The sequence below is a fragment of the Dryobates pubescens genome, chromosome 9, assembly GCF_014839835.1.
Source record: "Dryobates pubescens isolate bDryPub1 chromosome 9, bDryPub1.pri, whole genome shotgun sequence".
NCBI lineage: Eukaryota > Metazoa > Chordata > Aves > Piciformes > Picidae > Dryobates > Dryobates pubescens.
Window position 1 is genome coordinate 33,378,554 of NC_071620.1, and position 13,093 is coordinate 33,391,646.

At 43.0% G+C, this 13,093-nt stretch overlaps 1 protein-coding gene across 2 annotated transcripts in view; it reads right to left on the reverse strand.

Moving 5' to 3' along the window:
- The window catches only part of RNF182 (ring finger protein 182), a 30,548-nt gene extending 29,947 nt beyond the window's left edge, over positions 1–601 (reverse strand). For both annotated transcript variants that reach the window (XM_054164190.1, XM_054164189.1), the window contains exon 1: positions 427–601. The gene's annotated coding sequence lies outside the window, so the exon portion shown is untranslated. The remainder of the gene's footprint in view (positions 1–426) is intronic.
- Between the last annotated feature and the right edge of the window lie 12,492 nt (positions 602–13,093).

The following is a 13,093-nucleotide window of genomic DNA, read 5'->3' on the forward strand; positions in this document are numbered from 1 at the left end:
GGAGCTGAGCTGAGCTGCCGAGCCCACCCCGCGAGCGCCGGTTCTTCCTCAGCCGGACGCGTTGCCCTTGTGCCCTCAGCCCTGCCGAGGCAAGTCGGAAAGGGGCCGCCGCGTGCATACCTGCAGTAACCCTCCCCGCTTTCCATCTGTTGCCACAGACGCGGACTGAGGGACGAACGGACGCGTCTCCCTAGTCCCCTCTGCCTCTCCTCAGCCGCCTCTTAGGCGGCGCCCGCCGCCCATCAGCCGCCCCGAGGCGCGCCTCAGGCGACGCCCGCCGCCGCCCGGCTCCCGGAGGAGCCTCTCCCGCAGCCGTTACCCGGCGGCAGGTCCCCGAGCCCTGCCGCCCGGCTCGCGAGGGAGCCTCTCCGCCATGGCGATCACCCAGCCCCGGCCGGGGCTGGCGGGGAGCCCCTCGCTCCATACCTGTCTGGGCCGCCGCGGGCGGGGTGTCTGCGGGAGAGGGAGCCTCGTCCCCCTTCAGCCCCAGCGCGGCAGCGGGCAGCCGGCTTTGTTACTACTCGGAAGAGCCGCGGATCAGAGCTGTCGCTATAGAAACTGGCTGCGCCTCGAAGCGAGTGGCGGGAGGGAGGCGGGAGGAGTTGTGGGGTGAGGAGGGAGCCGTTCATTCAGGAATATCCTGGCCTCTTCCTCCTCCTCCTCCGCCGCCTGCAGTCAGCCCTCGGCACCGCCCAGCCCGGCAAGGGGGTGGGCAGGCGTCTCGCCGCCCTCACCTCAACCTGATTGCCCGGCCACGATGGGGAACTCAGATTACCTCTTCTGCGAGACTTCCCCCCGAAAGCGCACAGAGCGATACACTCACATGAAGGACCCCTGGGCAGCGGCCACATCATGAAATGGCCGGGCTTGACCTGGCCTCCCACTCCTGCCCCCCTGCCTTTACTAGCCCATTTGGTCCCAGAGCATCGCACAGAAAAGCCCCACAAAACCAGGTTCAAACTTTTTTAGCAATAGTGTTTAATTTTGTAAAAGTGATTAAGATCCACATCCTCTGATGAGGAGCTGCTTCGGTGTGGGAACTTGCTGCTGGGACCTATCTGAACAGCAGCTCGTGGTTGCTGAAGCACAATCCAAGGTCACGGTGGGCTTTTGGTCTGCTGCACTGCATTTTGTTTGGTGCAGCAGACTCTAAGGATGAGGAGGAGCAGGGCTCGTTGTCCTGGATGCTGTGCAGGCAGAAAACAGGAGGGGAAGATGCGGGTGGTAGTGGGAAGGATGAGGAGGGAAAGGCTGAGAATGGATTAGGGTAAAGTGGCCCGGTGGTTAGGAGATACCATTGTGTCCCATCACTTAGGAGAGTCAAGGATGACATGCTCTCCTACAGCAACAGCCTATGGTGTGTATGTCACTGACACCCATCTTCAGGTCCTTCTCCCTGCTTGGCATGACTGACAAAAGCTGAGGCAGTACCTCCTTTTTTTCCTCTCCTCGTTGTCCACTGAAGGCTTAGTGGTATTGGTTTTTTGAATCTGTTATAATTTCTTGCCCTAAAACATTCTCTCAGTAGTAGTAAAGCTGACAAAACAGCCTGTGAAGTGCAAGATGGATTGCTGCTTTTCTCTTTTCCTGGTTTACGTTGATTAAATTTGCCAAATAGAAGAAACCAAACATGCAAGGTGCAGCTCAGAAGCCGCATTATCCATCTCAGCTACTGCCACTGCTAAGCTACAGGGGATGACTATTAAGTATCAGCACTGCAAGTCACTGTGAGCTGACGAATTGGTGCCAAGAGCTGTTGGCACACTGCAGAAAACACTCTTCAGGAAGAGTTTGCCAAAGACAAGAAAGACCCCCCACAGGAGCTCTTCACAAAACAGCACAGCTTACAGCAGAACTGCTGGCAGACCTCAGCACAGCCAAATGACAATGACAGCACAAACGAGGGAGACAGAAGGTTGGGTGTGAAAGACAGGGGGTCACCACATATTTATCTATCTAATTTGCATGCTAAGTACTAGTTCTAGAGGTAAAAAAAGAGAAATAAATCCAGTTAGAGCACAGCAGGGCTGAATTAATTTTTTTCTTTTGCCTCATAGCAAATTTGCTTGCTGTGAGATGGAGAGTAACATTAGAGAGTTGAAAGATGTGCCACATACTTGTAGCATAGTTCTCATTTTTCCTATATATACTTTCATCCTTTTAATCAAATGGAGTAAGAGTATTCTTAATAGATATAGCTCCTTTAAAACAAAAAGCAAGCTGGAGAGCAATTCATATTGTAAAACCTTTTGGAAAAAGGGGGATGCTTTTTAACTTGAGGGATTTGGAAAAGAGAATGTTTAGTGCTTGGTGCTAATAGAAATGGTTATTGTTTTGACAGCAAGAAACACAATGCTGCTGCTCTAATGCCTATTCATTTCTCTTACAAAAGAATTTCATATCACTTTCTCCTGGGTGGAAGTGTAGGAAAGGCTAGAAAAATTATAGGAAAGACTTACTATCTGGTCTTCACAAAGCACCTGAGTACAGATATTATTTCACATGTTACTGGGGCTTTGAATCTTCAATGCAGTTTTACACACAGACTTAGAAACAGATTTCCCTCTCTAGGCTGAAGGGCAATTCCAGAAGGTACAACTGAGACAATTGTGTGATATCTTGAAAGACTCACAGGTAGGCACAATTGGATGTGTCTTAGCACCGTGCAGATATCTGTGCCTTCTAGATAACTTTTCCTATCAAGGTTACAATAATATTTTACTAACAGAGATAAGCCATTTTTGTAGACGGGTATCACCTGTATCCTTAAGGCAGAGGCTCAGCCAGTTCACCATTCAAGTGCTTGTAAAGTGTTTTACTGTTGCTGCATTTTTGTTCAGTCTTTGCTTGAAATATATTTAATTTTATCTAGCTTAATGTCATTTGGATCCTAACTTTTCTAACAGCATTTACAAAGTAGGGCAGTAAATGCAAATGTGCCAATGCTTGGGGGGTTTACAGTCCTGATGTTTCTATAGGTATGGTGAAGGGAATGAACACAAAAGACAGTAAATTCTTGCATTGCAGTAGCAAGTCAATATTAAATCAGCAAAATATTTTGTGACATTTTAACACTAAGCTATCTTGCCTTCTCGTTTTGATAGTGTGTCCCTATTTCTCCCAGACAACACTTTTAAAAATCTACAACTGGAATGCCTTCTGGCAACATTTTTTTCGGCGCCTATACTTCTTTGGAATAAGGGGGTGCACACACACATACAGATAATAATAATAACAAATGAAATATGTGCTGATATGACCATTGCCAGCTTCTGACTCAGCAGTGACATGTGCGTCTTTCTCAGCATGAAGGATATTTCCCAGTAACTCAGTGTACTGAAGGAGTTCTTTGTGGAACATTGAACAAATCTTAACATTCCTGTGGAGCAGGAGAACAGCTCTTGGTGGTGTCCCCTCTCTTTTTGCTCTTTGTCCTTGCTCCAAAAACCATTCATCCCACCAAAAGCTTATTCCGTTGGACATTTTGCTCCCTGTAAGCAGAGCAAAGTATCCTCAGCACAGCACTGAAACATTAAGTAAAGAATGCTTCAAATGAAGGAATCGAACACGATTAGCACATGATGTTTAAACATCTCCCAAGCAACCAGTACCAGAACAAGAGGACACAGTCTCAGGCTGCGTCAGGGGAGGTTTAGGCTGGAGGTTAGGAGGAAGTTTTACACAGAGAGAGTGATTGCCCACTGGAATGGGCTGCCTGAGGAGGTGGTGGGGTCGCCGACGCTGGGGGTGTTCAGGGCGAGGCTTGACAGGATGCTTGGTTGTATGGTTTAGTTGATTAGGTGGTGTCGGATGATAGGTTGGACATGATGATCTCGAAGGTCTCTTCCAACCTGGTTAATTCTATTCTATTCTAAAGGTGGGGAGGGACCTGTGGTAAAACTGAGGTAACAATATTTAATACTAATATTAATTGTCATTACTATTATTATTATTAGGATTGAGGTGCAGACTAAAGGCTGCACCAGTGCCAGGCATTGTTTCACTACAATACAAAAATAGAGGTAATTTCTGCCCTGAAGAGTTTTCACTTGGAATTAACTGTGTTTCCAGAGGGCCTGGAATGCCTTCAGGAATTGTTAAACAATTGGGTAGTGGCAAGCACAGTGGGACCTAATTTAATTGTGGCCTTTTAGGTGTGTGTAATATAAATTTTAAATAATGTGATAATCATCATAATTCTGCCAGGAGACAGTGCAAAAACCAATTTCTCTATGTCTGTAGGCTAGCAGTCCTTTTGGAAATTAGAGATTTTTGAATCTGGAAAATTAGTTGAAATGGGAATTGAAGGAAGCAATAAAGTATGAATCTGCTAAAACAGGGGATGAACTCCTAGGCTCTCACTTTGTGAAAGGAAAATATACTTTCCCCAGGGCTATCTATCAATTGTATTTCCTGAGACATATCCTTTTTTTTTTCCCTTGGGCAGAAATGTGTATTTTATACCTTAGCCTGAGATTTCTGGATGCCCTGTGGAGACAAAGCTGCACCAGCACAAAAGAGAGTGCCAAACAGACACAGGGTCCTCCCCAGCTTTGTCAGGTGCTTCTAACAGGTGCCTGTGGTATCTGGGGTACACACTTGGATTCCCAGCCTTCCTAGTTCTCCTTTTTGACCACATTAAGTAGATACTGGCATTAAGAAAATCAAATGTGTATAAATATATTTGGATTTGCAGCTGATCATTTAACAAAATTGTTATCATCCAGACTTGTGGTGCTGAGCATTCAAAACCATCAGAAAGGAAACATTACTATCTGGTTGGCTTTCAGCATGACCAGGTTTGTCCCTACCCTCCACCATGTAGTGCTCTATTGAAATACCACAGCGACTCAGAACAAGGCAGTGAAGCAGCCTGCTGAGAAACAGGCAATATCTGAGCTGAAGTGCAGTGCCATTGTAGACATGCTTGACTGTGTTTGTACTCCTTCTGCGAGGCAGCATTTATATATTTTGAGTGTATAAGCTTACAGCCTCCTGTGACAACATGACATCTCAAGGAAGCACACGAGTTAAAAGATCATGTTTAAAGTATTATTTATCTGGAATGGGGTAAAATGATGTGGCAACATTCTAGGTGTATAATACTGCTTACTGAAGAGGATCCTCAGAGATGGTGAAGAGAAGCCTAACCTAAGTAGCTGAATAAACACCACAGTGGCTAAGGGGATTAGCACTAGGAAAGCATAACTCTGGATGGTGTAGTTTGTGCTATTCATACAACTTACTGGGATCTTATAGAGTGCAACTGCTCAGAAAAGCATTACTGTGGAAAGCCCAGTGGACAGCAGCATTGAACAAAATGCTAGTGGGAAAGAAAATCTCAGACAGAAAATACTGTAATTCCCACAGATTTGTTATTTGCTGCATCTGAAGTACTTTGTTCAGTTCTGGGAACTCAGCTGCAAAATAGATACAGCAGCTACAAAATGCACCTGGAGACAGGCAATGTAAATGGTTAGAGGCTGAGAGAGAAGATTTTGTTATCTGGAGAAACCGAAAAGATTAGACCTGCTTAGGGATGGCATGAAGAAAGGATATGATAGATCTTCATGAAAAATAATAAATGGCATGAAGAAGATAAGTCCTGATAGGAGGGGTTTTTTTTTTCATAATTTAAGAACATGAGTTCATCCAGTGGAATGAAAAAGATACAAACTTGAAAGGGCTGAAAGGAAACATTAGCTGCTAAAGTGAATGCATTCACTGTTGGATGAGATAAAATTTAAAGAAAGGATTAGATTGTATAAAACATGTGTAAAGGGATAGAAACCTTCATACTTCAATGCATAAGCCTTTCATTAAGCCAGAGGAGCAGGGAAAGGAGCATTAACACAAACTCTTCTTTGGGCAAATTATTAAACTTAAAACTTCTTCTGAAACATCTCCTGCTGGTCATTAGTGATAGGACTACAGATGATACTCGTTCTCATCTGATACATAGCTTCACTTTCTCATCCTGGAGGGACTAACATGCCCCCACCACAGCCACCCATTTGTGCCTGAATGAATGTCTCCAGTTGCATGGTAGTGAGTGCTTCTCATTCCACAGATCACCAAGAATTACATTGCTGGGAAATCTAAACCTTTCTTTAAAAGTAATTTGCAAATCTGACTTTTAGGGACTCAGGTATCTAAAGATGCATCCATGTGACAGGCGTACTCCTGTATGTGTATGGTCAGTGCTCTAAGTAGTCCTACCAAGCACCCTCTGATTCTGGTTTGAGAACCTCTTGTGTACTGGAGCTAGTAACCCAGCGTGGTTCATACTTCACACAATCACAGAGTCATGGTATAGCAGGGGTTGTAAGGAATGTGTGGAAATCATCTAGTCCAACTCCACTGCTAAATCAGGTTCACCTAGACCAGGTTGCACAGGAATGTGTTCAGGTGGGTTTTGAAATTCTCTGGAGGAGACTCCACTGCCTCTCTGGGCAGCCTGTTCCAGTGCTCTGGTACCTTTACAGAGGAGTAAAAAAGTTTCTCCTTATGTTCAGATGAAACGTCCAGTGTTACAGTTTGTGCCAGTTACCCTTGTACTGTTGCTGGGCACCACTGGGAAGAGTCTGGCTCCATCCTCTTGACATCCACCTTTTAGATATTTATAAGCATTGATACTTTACCCAACTCAGGGCAAGACTGAATATGGGACCACTGGAATTTCTCTGAATGCATTTTAGGTAGATATGATTCATACAGTGGGAGCTCAGTACAACAACATAGTAAATATGTCTGGCAAGAAAAGCAGGGACTTTGTACATCTTGGGAAAGATAATAATCATAGAAGACCAAACTACACATATCCCAAGATGTTCAGTCAGCTGAAAACCAGTTATTCCTACTTACATATTAGCTTGAATTATGCTTGTTTGATGGTGATTTATCATGCCAGTACTGCAGTGCACTATTATACCTATTACCTTCTTACTCTCCTAAAAGCCCTCAGGCTGAAGCTATCTATTCAGTACACAGGAATCACAGTTTTTCCATGCTGTTTGTGCATTAAACTAGCCTGGGATTGTTCAAGTAGATTGGCCAGCCTGTACTACACTTTAACAGATTCAAAATGTGCCCATCTTCTCTTGCCTCACATAAAAAAACCCCAATTACTGGCTCACAGCTGGAGTCAGCACAGCAATTTGGTACCAGAAATGGCTGTTTCCCCTTGCAGTTCACATCCACATCATGAAACATGATGGCACAGCTAAAGCAACAGAAGAAAAGTCTAGCAATTGCATTTCAGTAGTCGTTTGTCATCAACACTATCTTTACAATGCTGTGTCTGGTTTTGTTTCTTTGTTTTTTTAAGCTAGGATTAATTTCCAGTGAAACTGTTCATGAACTGTCGCGTCTCCAACCCCTGCCCCGCACGACAATAAGGAAGAAAGCCACTGATCTAACAGGAGTTCAGCTTTCCCTGGGATGTGATTCTGTGTCCATCAGTGGCATGACATTGGTAGAGTTCACATTATGCGTTACTGTCTTAGTTTCCTTGAGGTATACTAGTTCCCAGAGGAAGTGCATATTCTGTGGAATACAAAGGAGTAGGAAGGTTAATATCAATTGTGTTGTGCAAGAATATCAGAAGCCCTAATGCTTACAGTCTATCACATCACAGCTTGCTGCTTATTAAGCTTTAAAGAAATGAATCCAAGAAAACCAAACACTTGAGTTTTGAAGTTTAAAAACCTAAACCCAAGAAACCAAAGGAAGACACTATGGCTGTTTGTGTCAACTTCCTTTTTTACTTTGAATTTATTCTCTTCTTGTTTGTTGGTTAACTTCACATAAAGGAGTTAATGATGCGTATAGTGAGAAGGCCACTGCAGGCAAAATTATGTTGAATAAATGCTCCTGCATCACTACCATCTGCAAGCCCCAATAGTAATTTCAGTGTCTGAATCAATGATTTGTCATTAATTAATGATTTCTGTCCTAAAACCAGTTTGCATATAACAATTTTTAACTCTTGTGTTAAATGTTGCTTGCCTTGTGGAAAACCTTAAATTGTCTGTAGGTAAAACTAAATCGAAGGACCAAAGTGAAAAGTGAACACAGGACAAAAGTTTTGAAGAGGCATTAACTCCAGCATTTGAAATTAATTTCAGTATAAGGAAAGAGTTTCAGAAAGGCTTTGGTTACATAAAACCCCCCCAAACCAAAACAAAATAAAACAAAAAGCAAGCAAACCACCAAAACAATCCCCTCCTCTCACAAACCCAAACAAAAACAACTGAAGTTACAGTATAAACAGGGAATGGTGTGACTTCCTTTAGGTGAGTAAAAATGTTTGTCACCCTAACAGTGACAAATTGTTTCATTGCAAACATGAGCCAGTTTCATCTGGAAGATAATATGATTACAAAATAATGCCTGACCCTGTCTGAGAAAAAAAACCCAAACCAAAACTGGTAGCTGAGTGTTCTGAAAATTATTTTACTACGTGATACCTCATCTTAAAACATAACTTTGAGGCATCTGATGTGTCACTTGTGGTTTTCATGTTTCAGTGGCTGACTGAATAGACAAGACTATTTCTTAGAACTTCATGCCACTTTCAGCTTAAATGTGATGCAGTAGACTTTGATTACAGGACTGAATCAGAAGTTTCAGGGAACTTTTCTATTATTGATAGGAAAAAACTTTACTGAGGTGGATGAAAATAGGGGTGAGGAATGGCCAAAGAGTGAAGACTCCCACAGAGTTATACTGAAGAGTTAAAGAATGTATGAAGTTATCAATCTGTACAACTTTAATTCTCACTGCCTGTAGTCACATTGATTTTCCCCTTGTCAATACTGGATAAGACTGTGTTGAGCTGCTAGCACATGCCCTACCCAGCTGTATCTGGAAACCAGCTGGGCTTGCGGCAGGCAACATGTTTCCCCAGCTTTGCAGTAGGGACAGCTAGAATTTGTAATGCACTACTAAACTCCTGTTTTTCAAAGAGCTAGCTGGTAGCAGAAAAGTGTGTTAGTCTCAATACATTACTCATTTGGGTCCTATAACCCAATGGACTTCAAAATTGTTGGCAACTTGAAAGAGAAGGAAGAGAAAAGAATAAGAAATAGGAGGAGGGACAAACATTAGAACAGACATGCAAAACTTCTGGCATAGCATCATAGAATGTGCTGAGTTGCAAGGGACCTCTAAGAGTGATCTAATCCAACCCCTGTGCAGTAAGCAGGGATATCCCCAATTAGATGGATGGGACAAAATGTGAATTTCTAGTGTGGAGTTCTGCAGTGCAACACAGATCTGGCATGAAGGAGAAAGAAAACCACAACATGTGAAAGCACGAGAAGCATGGGTATGGAGAAGGGAGAAAGGCTTCATGTAGAAGCCTAATAGGAGAAATCTGACTAGGTAAAAAAACAGTGCAGAGGCTATTGGTACAGGCTAAGCTTTTGGGGAAAAGATGTGGAATGTGGCATGAAAATACTGGATCTAAGGAACCTGAGATGAGCCTACTCTGATGTGAGAATGGGGAGAATGGCACACTTTGTATAGGAAGGATAAAGACAATGATAAGCATGCAGGGTATATGATGATACTGATACGTGATACAGGATGATACTTTATCAAGAGACTCCTCAAGCTGTGCAGGAGATGAGTTGAGAAGGATCTCAGGGCATGTCCAAAATGAGTCTTTGGTGATGGTGTACTCAACCCTCAGCTTTCACGGGGGTATACATGTCTCCAAGTAAGGGACCTTGATACAAAGTATGGATGGCTCAGAATACAACTGAAAACATCTGTCCCATTTAGCAGCATTGTTTTTACACAAATATGCCTGTTTAACATAGGGGAATTTGAAACCCAACATATTACTTGTATTTGGACAAGATGTCACAGACATAACTGATTTTTCCATGAGTGTTTCCATTATTTTTGCCATTGTGTTCCAACATCTTGAAAGTCATATAGTAAAACTTCTGCTTAACTCAAAGAGAGGAAAACTCCCAAAATGTAAGTGTTAAACAAGGTATCTTGACATAAAGTACCTTAAAAGGTTACTGACTTTTATTATTCCTTTTTAGGGCACTTTCATCCCAGATAGGTTTACATATCTCTGGCAGGGATAAATCCTGATTAATTTATACATATTTTAAAAAATTAAAATCAGTCTATGGGATTTATAGAGAATTACAAGATACTGATTTAGAATACTATAAATCTGGAAACCTGACTCAGTCTTGTTGAAAGGGAAATGCCACACTTTGTAGGAAAGGAATAAATTGCTTTCAGGTGACACATTTTTACACTTTAAAGGACAGTTCTTCCTTTGAAAGCAGCTTAGAGGTTTGAAATACTGGAAATAGCCCCAGAGGAGATAAAGTGACAGCATGCAGGTGAATGGGTCAATTATACAAAGCAGCTGATTTAATCACAGGGTTTCACAACATTGTCACTTTGACAGAGTAATAAAGAAGTTTGTCATATCCTGTAGATGCTATCAGACACTTTGGCCTGCTAGAGACATAATGTCATCACACTTGAAAGATTTCTCTGTGGTGATTATTAGTATGTAGTATGGTTACAATGACAGTTCCTTGCTGCACAGAGTAATCAAAACTTGTGTTTTTTCCCCTTTGCTTCCTCCCTATGCCTGTGAACTCATCAATAACAGATTTAAGCATTTCAAGGGTCAGTGGACTTGAAAGAAAACTGACTTCTGAGAAAAATGTGAAAATGATGCAGTTCATCGTACTTTTAAACGTTTTTGTGTCATGCAGCCTGGATAGGTAGTAAAGAGGGAATGAAGTCACACATTACAAATCTCTTGGCAGATGGTAGTGTTTCACACAGAAGATCTGGCAAGCATTTCTTAGGTATGTGTGCAGCTGTTTTTTTTGATGAGGTGGTCAAGTGACATTTCAAGACCGTCTTTGGCAAATGTTACAGAGCTGCAATGGTTATGTACCCATCTGTGCACTTTTACAGGCATCATTACAAATCAGGATTATACACGAGCTTCTTAAGATTGCCATTCAAGCAGGATAACCAAAAGAGAACAATGTTCTACTTTTCCTCTGCCCACCTGCAGTATTATGCCTAAAAAAAATGAAAAACACACAGCATTGTCATCCAAATATGTGTTGAGAACCAGGTCCTCTATTACAATAAAAAGTGACAGAATCTGGAAATGTTTCTAGCAGTCCTGAAAATGCTTCCCCCCCTCTCCCCCCCTTCTGAGTGAGTGGGGAGCACTGAGCAGCCTGCTCGCCCAGCCTCCGGCGAGGCTCCACAGCGTGTTGTTGCCACCTAGCGTCGGTTCCTAGAAATGCTTCATGTCGGGTTTTTTCCACAGAATCGCAGAATGTTAAGGGTTGGGAGGGACCTCGAAAGATCATCTAGTCCATGCCCCCTGCCAGAGCAGGTTCACCTATAGCAGATCACACGGGAAAACGCATCCGGGCGGGTTTTGAATATCTCCAGAGAAGGAGACTGCACAATTCCCCCGGGCAGCCTGTCCCAGTGAATTTTTTTATGTCACCCACAGTGAATTTCCCCCCCCCTCAGTTTCCATGGAACTTCCTGTGCCTTAACTTCCACCCATTGCTCTTTGTCCTGTCATTGGGCATCACCGAGAAGAGTCGTGCTCCATCCCCTTGTCACTCACCCTTTTATATATTTACAAACACTAATGAGGTCACCCCTTAGGCTTCTCCTCTCCACGCTAAAGGGACCCAGCTCCCTCAGTCTCTCCTCATAAGGCAGATGTTTCACTCCCTTAACCATTTTTGTGGCTGTGCACTGGACTCTTCGAAGCAGTTCCCTGAGGTCCTTCTTGAACTGAGGGGCCCAGAACTGGACATGGTATTCCAGATGTGGCCTCAACAGGGCAGAGTAGAGAGGGAGGAGTACCTGTGGGAAAATAAGATCCTATTGAAGATTGAACAACCAGTGCAATTTCACAACTCCTTTGTATAGATGGAGTATCCAGTTCTACACTGGACAGTAAAACACTTGTAATAATTGTATCCACATTTTTTTAATTGTGTTTTTCCTACCCAGAGTAAGTGAAAAACAGAAGCTGAACAGAATTCGGACTAAGATCCCAATAAGGTTCTCACTGCTGTCTCTTGCATCAATTTCTATAAACATTTAGAATTTTGTACTCAAATATCAGCAAGGAAAGAAAAAAAAATATTTATCTGCAATACTCATTGTGAAGTGCAGTCATTCCTAAGACAGAGGACAAAGGTGATTCGAGGAGATAAGAGATGCTTTGCTCCTTTTCACTGACTACGTGGTCCCTCTCACCTCCCATTTCTACCAGATAAAGAGCTCCAAACATGAGCTTTTATAACTGACCAGACATTTCATAGAATCAGTCAGGGTTGGAAGGGACCACAAGGATCATCTAGTTCCAACCCCCCTGCCGTGGGCAGGGACACCCCACACTAGATCAGTCTGGCCAGAGCCTCATCCAGCCTGGTCTTAAACACCTCCAGGGATGGGGCCTCAACCACCTCCCTGGACAACCCATTCCAGGGCTTCACCAGTCTCATGGTGAAGAACTTCCTCCTCACGTTCAGCCTGATTCTCCCCACCTCCAGCTTCATTCCATTCCCCCTAGTCCTATCACTACCTGCTATCCTGAGAAGTCCCTCCCCAGCCTTCTTCATTTCATGAAGATAACTCCACGATTCAAAGCTTTAGCAAGGTAAAATAGCAGAACAGGTAGGTAAAGAGAGCGAAGGGTGAAGAGGTGGGTGAAGAAGTTAGGAAGTCATCTCAGGAGGAATTCAGGCCTGCCAGATGTGTTGGAAAAACTTTATAGATCTGCATTTAGAAACTGTAGATGAAAGCAGAAAACCAAAGGCTTCTGAAAAATAACAGTTCCATCAATTTCTTCAGGTTGAATAAGCATCTTCAAAGCAGATTGGAACTAGAATAGATTTCCTTCTATGATCATTTATTTTGACATTTATCATTCAGAGCCATCAAGAATAATTTATAATATAAATATTCTGCTTCCACTATCAGTAAGAAATGTCTCAGTCTCCATGGCATATGTAGCTACATACTGAAATGTTTGTGAGATTTTTAAATTCATCTGATTCTGCTT